Here is a 14,926-nt window from a genome sequence, read left to right as displayed (position 1 = left end):
AAAGCATCAGATCCAAGTAGGCGCATAGTACTTTGTTAAATTATTAATACAAGCCCACCATCGTAAAAGCATACGGGAACATAAATTCGCTCCTTCCATTCCATATATGCTTATGTACATATTACATATACTTATATGTATATCGACCAGCGAGAACAAGTCGGACATTGAGCGTGACATAAATACGTAATGTAACCCGTACTCTAGTGAAATATGAAACTAAACTAGAAGGGAGAGGAAAACAAGAACGAACAAAACGAGAGATAGGAATTTATTTGTTAAAGGGTTATTGTAATCATACCTTCCTAGTATGCGTTACGATAAATAAGATAGAAAAAAAATATTGATAAATAAAATAATAAAAAGTAAAGGATAAGAGATCGTATATACGTATGATATTATTAACTTCGAGTTTCGTAGTATCCAGACGACGATATCATCCTATTTTTTTACTGAAGGAAAGAAAAAGGATTGGCAGGGATTTATTGGCTGGCAGGTAGTAGGAAGATGTGACGACATAACTCGATAAGGGTCTTTGGCACGAGGCAGAGGCACACGGATGGAGAAAAAAAGAAGCTTCTTATTTTTCTTTTTCTTCTTCTTCTTCTTCTTCTTCCTTCACTTCTTTTTCCTTGGGTTCTAAAAGATTCTCGTCTCTCTTTTTCTCAAGAACCGTGGTCGCGTCACGGCAGATCGGATGATGCGGATGAGTGCCGAGTACAGTACAATACGTCTCATAGCAGATGTGCGTGGTGGTCCTCTCAATGGGATCGTACTACGTACTACTTTCTCTGTCTCTCTAGTTTGTCCATAGGTCTATCCCTTTTCTTTCCTCATACACTGTTCTCGTCTTTTCACCATTCTTTCGATCCTTCCTCTTTCTCCCTTTCTTTCCTTTTTCTCTTTTTTTTTCTTTTCCAGACTCCTCTCCCACTCTCATTCCCAAATGCCAATAACTCTTCTAGATTCATTTCCTCTAATACTCGGTGCCTCTTTATTCTTCATCTTTTTCTTTTTCTTCTATTTCCTTCGGTTCTTTCTATATCTCTCGACGCCAACACACATTACCTCTTTGTTATCTTATGTATAAATAGTAAATGTATATCAATATATGGTAGTACGGAAATATAACACTCATTCAAAACATAGTATGATATAATTCATAGATGAGAATATAATTACGAACATCACATTTACATCTTTTTATATGAAATTAGTTATCCTATTGGTAGTTTATTTTTTGAATTTTATTCGATTATATACGTAGAACTGACGATAAGTATTTCAGTATGATGTAGTAGTAGTAATACTCTTCTCTTTCTCTCTTCTTATCTTTTCACCCTTAATCGTATTTTTTCTTTGCTGTTCTTTTTGCGTTTCAAGCTATCTCTCCCTTCATATAGCCAGATGCCAATAACTCTTCCACATTCATTTCCTCCGATACTTGGCTCCTCTTTTTCTATCCTTTTCCTCTTCGATCTTCTCTACATGTTCATACTAACATCCACGATGCTGCCCTAGGACGCTTTTCACTCACGTTACTAACGAATCTGTGTACGTACGATTTAACAAACTCCATTTCTCGCTAACTTCGAACGGTGGCAACTTCAAAGACAAGCGGTCTGTACTCTCTCATAGCTCGACCAAATACTTTCTTTGATGAATCCATTTGGCAATTATCGTGGACGAGTTAAGCCTCCTCCTCCTCCTCATCCTCCTCCTCATCCTCATCCTCATCCTCATCCTCATCCTACTCCTTTTGCTATCTCTTTCTCGCTTAGCTTTTATGAAATTTCTGGGATGGAATCGTAGCAAATCAAAGGATCTAATCAAAGGATCTTTCATCTTTCGTAACATTTCCTCGATCGAATCGAGAGATCTATAGAATGTTCGACGTTTAATCTAGGATTGTCTGCGAATATAAGAACCGCGGTGACATTTTCGTACCTTTGTTAGAAGTTCATTTGAAATTCTTTTCCTCTCGTATACTAGATATACGATTAAATTCTCAACATTATTATTGTCGAATAAATATACTTTTATATTGATTTTTTTTCTTCAATTATTTCAAATAGAATTGCCGGTAGTACTTACTTAAATATTTGATTAAAAGCTTACGACAATTTCGAAAAACGTTTTCTATCAGTAAAAGGAAAGAAAGAAAGAAAGAAAGAAAAAGAAAAAGAAAAAGAAATAAAGAAAGAAAGGAAGAAGAATGGAAGGAGGGGAGAAAAAAGGGCAGGAAAAAGATAAATTGAAAGAAAGCATTGAAACGGCGTTCCCTTTTTACTAAGGTTACCCTCCTCTTACGTGTCCTCGTGCTGTTTCTCCGTTTGCTAGGCCGAATTATTACCAGCAATACGAGTGCATCAGAGTGATTCGAATATAATAGTAAGCGTAAAGATGGTGATTTCAAAGTGTACGAGACACTCGAAATCGAGTGACGTATAAGTGTTCCTATACCCATATTGAGAGCAAACCTTTCCTCGGGGCGTATTCCAATTGGTAATACCTTCTGTTGTATAGTTCCGAAACAAAAAGAAATAAGTCATCATTTTGTTTTTTATAACAAACAAAATATACACGATACATTCATATTTCTTTGCAGCGTTGTTTCACTATTTGCAATTTCATTTAACGAATTTCCAATCAGGATGACAACAACGTTTTAATATTACGCGTATCTAAGCTGCCTGCTAAAAGAAAAATCAACACGAAACGCGGATCAAAAAAAGAAGGAAGGAAGGAAGGAAGCAACAGCAACAACAAAAATATCGTCCAACCAGATTTATATTTCTATAACCGTATCCGCACACGCATTCATTTTCACAGGAACGCGTTATTCTTGCCATAGAATAATCTACGTTGGCTGCCAGTGAAGCGATGTATCTTCGAAATATTCTGTATATTAATCTTGCTTAACGATGCTATCATATTTCACACACAACGTCGCGAATGTGCGCACCTGTAACCTTCCCCTACCCCCCCGCTTCACCCCCCTTCACCCCCTTCCCCACCTTTTCACTGGTCCATTCCATTAAAGTAACGTTTTCGTATCGCTTAATTATGAATTACTGATTGCTACATACTACGTGAACGTTAAGCATTAATTGTTAATCAGAAATGATAAGAATCGTAATATACAAATTCGAAGCTTCGAACGTTATTCCCTTTTCAACGAAGTTCCAGTTCGATCGATCATCCGGTGAATTAAATCATTCCTCTCTCTTTCTTTCTCTTTTTCTGTCTAAAGGCGCCATAAAAATGAATTCGAAGATATCCACCTGTAGAACCAACAGCTATCGCTATTCTTCTCTTGATTCGATGTAAAACGAGAATAATTCAGCGTACGGTTCTTGGACGGAGATGAATAAAATTCTTGATGAAAAAGAAAAAGGAAAAAAAAAGTAAGGGAAAAAAAAAGAAAAAAGAAAAAAGAAAAAGGAAGGAAAAAGGAAAAAAGCAAGCGGTAGAGAAAAAAAATTCGCAATGGCTTGCGAAACGTGCAAGTGCATGCGTTACGTTGTGCAATTATAAATCTTGAATAAAAAAAAAAAAAGAAGAAAAATATTTTTCTAGAACAGTGAATTATACGATCCGTGATCTCTCGTATCTCTCTGAGAGAGTAAATTTAATTAATGGAATTTAATTAATATTGCTTAACGAATTCCGTTAAATATTCGTTACGATAAAATATTATTGCCTTAGCAGCAGCAGCAGCAGCACCAGCAATAGCATCATTCGCAAAGTTACGAAGTTTAACAAAAATTAGCCGGGCGGGAAGAGGAACGATGGATTCTTTTATTGTTTATTTATTTTTGTTTTTTTTTTCTCTGTATCGAAGCAGTAGTCGTCGTCGTCGTCGTCGTCGTCGTCGTCGTTGTCGTCGTCAGACTGCTTTTCAGTTCGATATTGACTAACGCGCGACGTTCCGCAAGCCCGGAGAATGTTCCTTTTATTTTTTTCCTTCTGTTTCGGCTACTCCTGTTTGCCCAAACTAGATATCTGCGGTACTTTTCCAGCCGTGCATCCTTTGTAACTCGCAATGACCGCTTTTTTTCATCCCTTTTGTGCGCCCGGTAGTTTTCCATTGCCCGTATTTGCTTTCATTGTTTCTGCTGGACGCAGCAACGCCGGCTGCTGCTGCTGTTGCTACTGCTACTGCTACTGCTACTGCTACTGCTACTGCTAGTGGTAGTGGTAGTGCTAGTGCTAGTGCTACTGCTCCCTTGCATTTTCATTCCTTTGATCTGACAGCGTACGTACGAACCATCGTCCACGTGCTTCGATGTTAAAAAAGAAAAAAAAAAAAGAAAAGAACGTAAAATACGAACGCTTCCATCCATTTCTCTGTCTATCCGTCTTTGTCTCTCTGTGAAATCAACCCCCCAACGCTCTCCGTCCCCGTTCCACACCCCACCCCCACCTCCACCCCCACCTCCACCCCCACTCCTACATATTGCTGCAGACTTTTTTTCCGGTGCTACGAGAAGATATCGATTCCGTTTAAACTCGACTCTCTTATTTTATTATATTCCTTTCCAAATTTTTCTTTCCTCGTTCAACGATATTTTATTCGACACCGTGAAATCAATTTTCTTTTTTCCTGTTTGTAATTAAATTCATTTATTTTTACGTAGTACGCGTAATATTTCATACGAATTATCCAACTCACGATTGTACGATATTAGAGTATATCTAATTTATCGCACGAGCAATTTTTATACTTTTGTCTAAATGGACCGGAGTATCCGTTTTATTGCGAATAAACTTTTATCGCCAAAGTCGAGGGTAATTTCACAACTCGTACATAGATAATTTTTATCGGGGAGGACGCTTCGCTCTTTGCTAAGGTAGTTGAAAATATATGATATAAGATCATACGTTAAAGTAACGTAAAATTTGTGAACGTATGGACGTACCAGCATGCACGTGTACGTGTACGTGTACGAGAGTGCAGTCTAGTCCAAGAGAGACATACACACAGCCTCCCTCGCCCCCTCACTCCACCCCCTCCCCATTCCCCCTCCTCTATTCCTCTCAAGTTCTCCACAGCTACTCGTCGGTGGTATGACTGCACACCCTACGGTTGAACCACCCCTTCGCTAGGTGCACTTAACCGTAGAAGGGCTTGGGAACACACAGGACACCATCCACTTATGTCGTGGTTTCCCCATTGGCATCATACTAAACTAAGTGAACGAGAGAACGAGTATCGTCATTAAGCAATTCCGCTTGTAAGCGTGTTGAACGATCGAAGAAGGGACGTGCGATATTCGAGAAACTTCTCTCGCACTCACGTCTTTTATATGTATACGTATACATATACGTGTGTATGTATAAGTATCACCGATCTCGAGTACATTTTTTTTGTTGCTTTCAGAAAGAATAAGAGAGAGAGGGAGAAGCGAAATATCACCCCGTAATCGTAAGCGTGAATTTTATGCAATCGATTTTCCTAAGATGCGTTCAATCTCGTTAGTGAGAGAAGAAATAAAAAAAAAATCGAATCGATAAAATTCGTAATAATAATAATAATAATTCGTAGAGACGAGCAAAAGTAGAGGTACCTATTGTTTGAACGAAAAAAAAAAAGAAGAAGATAAATAAAAAGGAAAAATCTTTTTAAGCGTAGTAATTCGTAAGTTCGATCGTGTAAGAAATAACAGAGAAAAACTATATGAACTTAAAATAGAGAAAACTATTTGGAAGAAAAAGTATGTGATATACTTTGAAGCAATCTAAGAGTTTCAAGCAATGCTATAAAAAGGTAGCAATTAGGTCAGAACGCGTTAACATCGAATTCTCTGTTCAAGATATCAGGTTCAAAAGAGAGAATATAAGTGGGTAGTACTCGGAAAGGCAGTAAATGCAATTATCGTTAGATCATAAAAAGGAGAACGGTGGTCGATCTTACGAAAATCTGCGGTGGGGGTGGGTGGGAGTTGGAGAAAAAAAAACCAATTTCCCGTAGAAACGAGCCTCCGTGTATTTTCTCTTCGTGACTTTCGAAACAATGCTATAATTACGTTTCGGGTAATTACATTCGCAATGAAGACAAGACGACATCTCGGCAAGTTTTCCGCGTGACTTCGTTTCATGGAATTTCCGGAAAAGATTCGCGTTAGGAAGCGGAACGAGTCGGTATCGTTGACTCAAAAGCAAGCTTGATTAAAGTTTAATGCGTCTTTACGACGCAGTAAAAAGGACGATCGCCGAAACTCTATGGGAAAAGCCAAGGAATCGCACTCGTATTCGATTACGAACCTAACCGAGACCACGATGATAGACTCCTTAACGACGCTACGAATTTCTACGATAGAGTAACCCCATCTCACGATAGAACACACGATCTTCCCTTCTTTCTCTCTTCTTTACTCTATTCCAGACAAGCGAACGATTCTTCTGATCACCCACCAATCGTTACGCTCGAAAGAATCGAGTTTAATCGAAAGGATTCCCAAGCAAACTTTCATTCTTCCATTCTTCGCGATTCGCGATTTCGCGCGAAATTAATCTCTCGGTTGACAGATGGATCGAAAGATCGTTCGTTAAGAATTCAAAATGATTTTGATAATAAATAAAAATATCATTACATTTCTTTACGATACGATCGTATCGAGGAAAATATTTGACTCAAATTTCCAAATGAATATTTAATAACTCTTATTTTAAACGATAAATGTCATACACTATAGTCATATAATATCTACCTGAACTCTCCCTAATTTCGAAACAGTCACTTCCATCGTATCAAATAGCTTAAACCCGCGGCGTTTCCACTGTCAAACCCACAAATTCAACTATAACAAATTTATTTCCGTTCCCTTTCGATGATCCGTGTTAGTGTTGATTATGTCCCTTTTAAGGATTACGCATCCCCTTAGGCGAGAGGGACGCAAAATTAGTATACCTTGTTACGCGGTTACGTAGCCTGTTCGTTAAGCAATTTCTCATATAACCGCGAGATGTGCAGTTAGATGGGCGGATATTCAATATCGGTGAGCATTTCTCTTTAGAGGAGAGAAGAGAAGAGTGAGAAAGGGGTTGGGAGGGAGAAGGAAAGGGAGAGGATCGAAGTGTACGAGTGTATCTCCCGGTTATATTATGTTAGTGTTACACACACATATATTCATATATATATATAATAATATACGTATAGAGATAGCTTTGTACTCGCCAATCCTCGTAGCCCGTTACACACGTCAAAGACGAGGAATTAGTAATCAAATACGTGCTTCGCTGTATACAATTACGTTGAACAGGCTAAGAAGAAACTTAATCAAGATTATAATATATCGGAGCCATGCTGGAATGCAGCGTGTACAAAAAAAAATCGGAAAAACGATGCTCTTCTCATCGCTTCCGCGTATTCCGATGCAACGAACGAGAAGGGGAATACCTTCGGGGAAACATCAATCCCCCTATCCCACCCCACCCCACTCCACCCCATTCGACGTTATTTATCCCGTTTCAACTTTTTATTTCTCTCCTGTTTCTTCCTTTTTTCTTTTTTGCTTTTCTTTTTATTTTAACACAAGATGCAATTCATTTCGAAGATAATGCGTCGATCGATTCGAACAATTGCAAGAAGAGTAAATTCATTGCTTAAAGTGTTCAATGAGTTGTACGATTTCTTTTATTTTATATTCTTGTTAGTTTAACGATGTCTTCTTAGGTAACAAAAGACATTAGAACAATTTTCCATTAGCACATTATATCGTGTAAATTTAATTGAAAAACATATTATATTTATCTTACGTTTTACGAAACGATTTTAATGAATACAAAATAGAATAATCTTAAAGCAAAGATTTTCGCGACGAAATTCGCTCGCGTACTTTTCGTTAAAAAGTTAAAGAAAAAAAAGAAGAGAAAAAAAAACAAATATTTGGATAAATAAGTTGGCAAAGAAAAAAAACAAAAAAAGAAAAAAGCTGGCTCCCTTATTTCTCTCACGCTCTCTCATCGAGTTCTCTTTTCCTTTTTTTTTACTCATTCACCAATCGAATGTCCCTGAGGATGAATATTATCGAAGCGTATTTGAGAGAAACGCCTGAAAAGTTTTCTCTACTCGCGCCATCGTTAAATATGTTTCCGGAGGGTCGGTCTTAATAATACCAAGCGTCTCGAGAGTCACGACAAAGCAAGAACCACCCCCATCGGCGAGGCCACGAGCACTTTGACACCGATGTGTAGACTGTCTCTTATTCTTTTTCCTTTTTTCTTTTCTTTTTTTATTTCTTTTTCTTTCCTTTCCTTTTCTTTTTATTTCCTTCTCTCGCGTTCTCTGCAATTCTATCCAACGTGGGTACCCTTCCCCCCACCCCGCTCCCCCGACTCACTTCCGTCGCTTTGCCTCTTCCGGTCCGTTTCACCGGACCGTTTCCTCTCTCTCTCTCTCTCTTTTTCTCTTCTTTTTATCATTTCTTTTCTTCTGTTTCTTCTACTTTTTTTTTCCTTTCTCCTTTGACTGCTCCTTTACCCACGCCACCGTAACTACGAAAGCTCTAACGAGGAAGAGCTTTACGACAGTAGACGAGTAATTAGGAGACTCGTGCTCGTTGAAGGAAACAATCGGCCAGAATCAACAGTGGCGTTGTAATAGCTAATTGTAAATCGTACCAACCAACCCTTTCTCTTATATATATATATAGAGTTTTTGTATATAGGTATTCGTCATCGGGGGAAAAAGGAACCGCTCGAACGTGATAATCGTTTCGCTGATTTTTTTTATTTTTTTTTTCTCATCTCCCTTTAGCTTTTCATCTCGAGATCCTTTTCGGATTTATTTTCGATCCCTCTTTTTGTTGTAGCTTTTTTTTCTTTTCTCGTTTGTCCCTTATCTCTTCTCCAACCGTTTTTCCTTTTTTTTCTTTCTTATTTTTTAATGAGATTTAATGAGTAAAGATTATTAAAATCACAGTCACGAATTTGTTCTCGGATCGGTTGTTGTAGTAGTAGTAGTAATAGATGCAGCTTTGGGCTTCGAAAATCGTTTTGAAAATCGTGGATCGTTGACACACAGCGTGTCTCGTATTACTCGTTTGCTTCCTTTTGGAAGAAGCGTACCTACTAATTAGCCGTTGCGTCTGTCTCTCCTCGTTAAGCTGATGCCGAGCGTGACGAAATAAAGAACGTTAGTCGGTAGTTTTGTATAAAGCTTTAAAAAGCTCGTCAAGTATAATATCTCGATGCTTTTCCGAAATATTCTCTTTTGTTCTTCGCCGAGAAATTATCTAATAATAACGTAACGTTTAAACAATTTTCCTATTCGTTTTTGTCAATCAAAAGCTACAAATACACGCGCAAACTAACGCATACGTACGTACACGTATCGGAGAGATATGACATTATTGTTTTATAAACGCGTTAATAAAATTATCATTTAAACGAATATACATCTATCCGGACTCTGAACAATGTTTATTATAACCAAATTGTACGAATTTAGTCATCCGATAGATGCGATTTTAGTATTATCTGCTCGTTAAACTTTAAAGGGGATGATTCTATTTGTTCTCGGACATGTTCTATGTTTTCAGAGTGGAAAAAAGTGAAAGGATTTAGATTTTCCATAAACATTTTTTTACGCTTAATGTATATCAGAGTATATATGCATATATTTTTTTAATATATATTACATATATAAATATATATATATATATTGAACTTACTTAGATCGCAAATTTGCAATGATGTTTGTATAAGGCGAATTTGCAATAAATGCAGATTAATTTTGATCGATAAATTAAGTGGCAATATGCTCGCGGATATCGCCACAAGACCACGAAGCAAAATTAATCCAACCACATTCGAGCAATGTGTTCAATACTGGATACGTAATCGTGGGATAATGCATGCTGCGGTACAGGGTAGTAGAGAGATAAGTAGTATGGTGTAAATTCTATCCAATCGAATTTTGATGCTCAATAGAGCTTAACATCGTTAATCGTATATTACGTACGTAAAAAATATTATCCATATAATAAATCCTCGACGTGTACGTACAAAATTTCCCATGCAAATCATTTATTTCTTTCTTTCTTATTCCTTACTTTCTTTCTTTCTTTCTTACAGACCGATTCGCTCTCTCGTTGGTATCCAAGTATAGCGGAAGTTGTGCAGAAAATGTTACAGTGAGTACTAATTATGTTAACTTACGTTCAACCAAATCGTTGTTGTTTAAAAGTCTTTTTAAGAGAAAAGAAAAGAAAAGAAAAGAAAAGAAAAGAAAAAAGAAAAGCAGTAAATAATAGTACGATTACGAAACGAGTTCTCGGTATGACTCTCACTTTTCGTAATTGCCCTTATATACTAAATACGTTTAGTCAAAGTTGTATTACATAGGTTTGCAAGTACCTACTTACTTTGCACGTATACGGGGGGGGAGGGAAGTTAACAAATAAAAAACAAAAAGGAACTTTTTTAATATACCGCACACCTAATGATATATTATTAAGGGATATTCTTTGAGGCATACATCACGGGTCGTAGAATTTTCACGACGGCTCGGCGGCAATGGCAGCCCAGCTCTTTTGCTCGAAGCCGCCGACTTTAGCAAGCGACTTTTAATGCCGCTCCGTGGCACATTATTCAGCCGGCGATGTAAAGTAGAGGAACACGTGTAAAGGTCGGCCTTTAAAACGCCTAACCGAGACCTGCCAACCTTCCTTTGCCTGCGTATATACGCAGGTAAGTATCAGCAATGCTAGCAGCAACAAGTATACGTGCGCATATCGCATATATCACGAGTTTAAGTACCGAGCATGGCACTTTCGACCTTGAGAACTTGAACCACCCAGTCGTGATTTCGTGGTACAACTGCCAAAGAAGAAATTTTATTCCTTCTTCTGCTTCTTCTTCTTCTTCATCGGTAATTTTTTCTCATTGTTCGAGGATACAATATATTGTTTTGTAATACTTTTGTCCTAAAAAGAGAGAAAAAAGAAATAATAATTATAATTTTTAATGTTAAAATATTTTTAATATGACTGATGGATTGAAGATTGAACAAATCGAACAATTAATTAATATTAAAAATTCATTTTTTTCTAGTATTTAAATAAAATGCTAAATAAACTAATATGTATCGATGCGTACAGGGAAATTTCAGTCGAACGGACAGACGATAAATGTACTATGTTCTCGTATTATCCAATGAATAAACAAGAAAGAAAAAGTTTTATTATTGCTACTCTGTCATCGTTAATAACATTATTTGAAATGAAAACAAACAGATGGATTCGTTCCATAAACGTTTCATTTTTGAGCCATGCAACTTATTCCGTTTGATATTACGTATAATAAATAAATATTACTTATTTACGTTGAATAAGCAAATACATTAAAAATGAACATTAAAACATAAAGGGAACATTCGATAAATGCATATATATCTATGCACCAAATAAAGTCATTGCCATTTATATACAAACACAGATATTAATATATATTTTAATGGAAATTTATTGCACGTGTTAAACTGTAATAACAACATTCAACGAAATATCATACAGAACTGACAAATAATCGCGAAAAGGATGACAATTTTCGTGCTTCGGTTCGATCGTTTAAAAATCGTTATGAAAAATGATCGATTTCGATCACGGTTAAAAAATAAAATCGTTCCCAACAATCCTCGCGGAATGTTTTGTTTAAAGGTAGAAGAAAACGAGTGGGAATTTTTCTCTAGAAAAAAGAAATAGAAATATAAAAAGGGTAGACAAGGTTCGACAAGCAGTGAAAGGGAGGGGGGGAGGACTTGGGGGAGGGTGTCGTTTCAACGAGACGCGAGAAAGTACAACGAGTTTCGGAGAATATTCTATTTAAATGCCTTTGACGCGGGAAAAAGCAAGTAGACGAGAGAAGAGAAGACGAGACGAAGAAGAAGAAGAAGAAGAAGAAGCAACGTTTTGCTCCTTTTCGATTCAGCCCACGATATGTTCGCTGATTTAACGACGTCCGTGGGAGCCATTGTGCGTGCTCGCTTCTTCTTCTTCTGCTTCTGCTTTTCCTTCGTCCTTAAATCCCCGATCGTTATTCATCGTCTATTCGAAAGAAAAAGAGTGGAAGAGAGAGAGAGAGAGAGAAAGAAAGAAAGTCTTTTTAAATCCAAGAATAAAGCAGATAAGATGAAAGAAGGTTTATGTATTTTTAATAAACATCCATTGTCGCTTTCTTAATAATTTCCTGAATCTCTGACGACGAGTTTGTTATATTATATTAAACGAAACGCGTACAAGTTTCTACAGAGACGAGTTTGACGTTCAAATATCTCGAAAATTGTTCCTTTGTGAATATTCAGACCGGTATACAAACGGACCAAGGGGGGTTGGTTCTAACGTGCACAAATAATTCGAAACAGAAGAGTAACGTTATTTCGTGTCAGACTTCCTTTTTCAAGATAATCAACCATTTTGTCTATATATATATACATATATATTAATATTTTCAAAGCTCGATGAACTAAGGTTAATTAAAAAAAAAATAATATAGATATATATATATAATGCATCTAGAAAATATTTTCAGTTTATAAACGATGATCGGACAATGTATGAGCGTACTTACCGCAACGGGAGATAATGCGAGAATGAAAGGAAAAAACTAAAATGGATAAAATGAAAGTAAAAAGGAAAAGAGAAAGAGAGAGAGAGAGACAGATAAAGGAAGAATATGAATAAATGAATCGTTCGTTTCGTAAGGTAGATGATAGATGTTCAAAGGGTGGAAAAGAAATATAAGAGAGAGAGAGAGAGAGAGAGAGGGGGAGGGAGGGACAGATATAGGCGAAAGGGGACAGAAGTGTGTAAGCGCGTGTAAGAGAAGGAGAGAGAGAGAGAGAGAGAGAGAGAGAGAGAGAGAGATAAAGATATGGAGCAATAGGCGAATAAAAGCTACGTCGAGCAGATGGCTGGTATGGCCATTAGCTAATGGATCCCTAACACCAGTCCACAAGAGTCATCCGCCACGAGGTACAAACTGGGAGGTAGTTACATCCACGAAACGCTGTTCCTACACCCTTTCACTACCTTCTAGAAGTGGTGGTGGGAGGTGGGAGGGGTAGTGGGAGATCGAAAGAGGGTGGTTTGAGAGCTGTTTGGTCTGCATAAAGCCGGCAAAATCACGCGGATAGCAATCGTGCTAAATCACAAACCGACTATCCTGCTACTACCACGCTTTTCCGTCCACAGCATCCGAGCTTCTATCACTTTCTGTCTCTCTCTCTCTCTCACTCTATTTTTCACTCTTTCCAACTCGTATGTTTTTTTACATGTACGCTCGTTTTTACATTGCTCTTTTCGAGATCGAGCACAGGTGTATATCGTACGTTCGATTTCAGATGATTTCCAATCACTTAACTCGAGTCTTTCATAGAGAAAAAAAAATAAAAAACAAAAAAAAGAAGAAATAAAGGGGGAAGTAGAAAAAGGGAAAAGAAAGAGATAGCTACTTAAGTGAGAGAGGAAACCAATTCTCACGTTTGTTACGATAAAACGAGTGTTCGTTCGTACTTTTTCTTTTTTTTCCTTTTTCTTTTTTCTTTTTACTCTCGACGCGAAAAATATCGGCATTTGAGAACTTAAAAGGCATGCTCGATTCGAATAAGTAATAATAAAAATCGATTTAAATAATACTTATTTATATATTACGATTGGCTATACTTTATATTAATAGCTGGTAATTTCTTGAGTTTTCTTGTTTCATGATTTTTTTTTCTTTTTTCTTTTTTCTTTTTTCTTTTTTTGGTGGGGGGGGGGTTGGTTCGTTTATTCAACAGTAATAATCGTAGAAAAAAATTAGCCAACTTATTAACACTTGCAGTAAAGTTAAACTAGTATCGGTAACACGTTAAAGTTATATTATTAGTGTCTACTATTAGCATCTACCGGTTAGAACCAATATTATTATATAGAGAAGAACGAAGTTAACAGTACACGAAGCAAGCCGGTAGATTCGATCAAATCTACTGGATTACCGAGATAATACATTTTTGCAATCGCTTATCGCGTTTGTAATTAATGGTGGTAGAAAATAATTAGTTTAATCCCCGGTTTACCCTAAGCACGCTTCCGCAATAGCTAAGAACTTAATACCCAAACGCAAAATACTAATTGTATAAAGTAAATTTATGTACTCCAGTATCGGATGTAGATATTAACGTGTATCAAATAACGTGTATTACCGTGGGTACATTAAAAGAGATTACCGGAGTGCTTATAACAACGAAAATAAATTTTCCTTTAGCCAGTGATAACGACTGAAATTTGTTTAATATCCATTATTTCCATCGTAAACACTAGAAAATTTTCTTTATCAACGAGCTAAATACTACAAGCCGATACGAATACTCCTCCTCCTCCTCCTCCTCCTCCTCCTCCTCCCTACGGCCCGTAAACTTTGAAAGATAATTAGGTTACTTTGATGTCCTTTCTTAAGTATACTCGTTAACTGTTTCTAACAATAAATTCTGAAACTCGTTAAAATTTAATGAATCGCACTGAATGCGTGGCGTGGCGAAGCTTACGGTTTTCAATAAAAGAAAAAAAAAGGAAGGCTAACAAAATAGAGGAAAAAAGAAAAAGGAAGGATACGAAGAGGAAAGAAAAAAATCAAAAGAGGATCTAACTGGACTGACTGAACAATGTTACACACGTGCGTCTGGGTTTTATGTACGTGCATGCACGAGACCGGAAGAGGGTGCTCAGTAATTCCGATGTACCCCCAATTACCTAAAATAACTCGATTCAAATCTCTCCCTCTCTCTCTCTCTCTTTCTCTCTCTCTCTCGATTCTTCTCTCTATAATTAGCGCAGCGATCGGATCCTGTAGTCGTCGATGCGTGACTTCGGTATCACTTTCCAATTTGTGACGGTATAAACGGCGAGTAACGAGAGTCGTCGTTACGATCATCGATCAGGCG

At 37.2% G+C, this 14,926-nt stretch overlaps 1 protein-coding gene across 2 annotated transcripts in view; it reads left to right on the top strand.

Annotated features, from left to right (window-relative positions):
* The window catches only part of LOC122526090 (epithelial discoidin domain-containing receptor 1-like), a 100,438-nt gene that overhangs the window by 20,258 nt on the left and 65,254 nt on the right, over positions 1–14,926 (top strand). For both annotated transcript variants that reach the window (XM_043649256.1, XM_043649255.1), the window contains exon 2: positions 10,081–10,139. The gene's annotated coding sequence lies outside the window, so the exon portion shown is untranslated. The remainder of the gene's footprint in view (positions 1–10,080; positions 10,140–14,926) is intronic.

The sequence above is a fragment of the Polistes fuscatus genome, unplaced genomic scaffold (assembly GCF_010416935.1).
Source record: "Polistes fuscatus isolate 324 unplaced genomic scaffold, CU_Pfus_HIC Scaffold10, whole genome shotgun sequence".
Taxonomy (NCBI): Eukaryota; Metazoa; Arthropoda; class Insecta; order Hymenoptera; family Vespidae; genus Polistes; species Polistes fuscatus.
The sequence above is the reverse complement of the archived record's forward strand: the minus strand, read 5'-3'. Positions and strand labels throughout refer to the sequence as shown.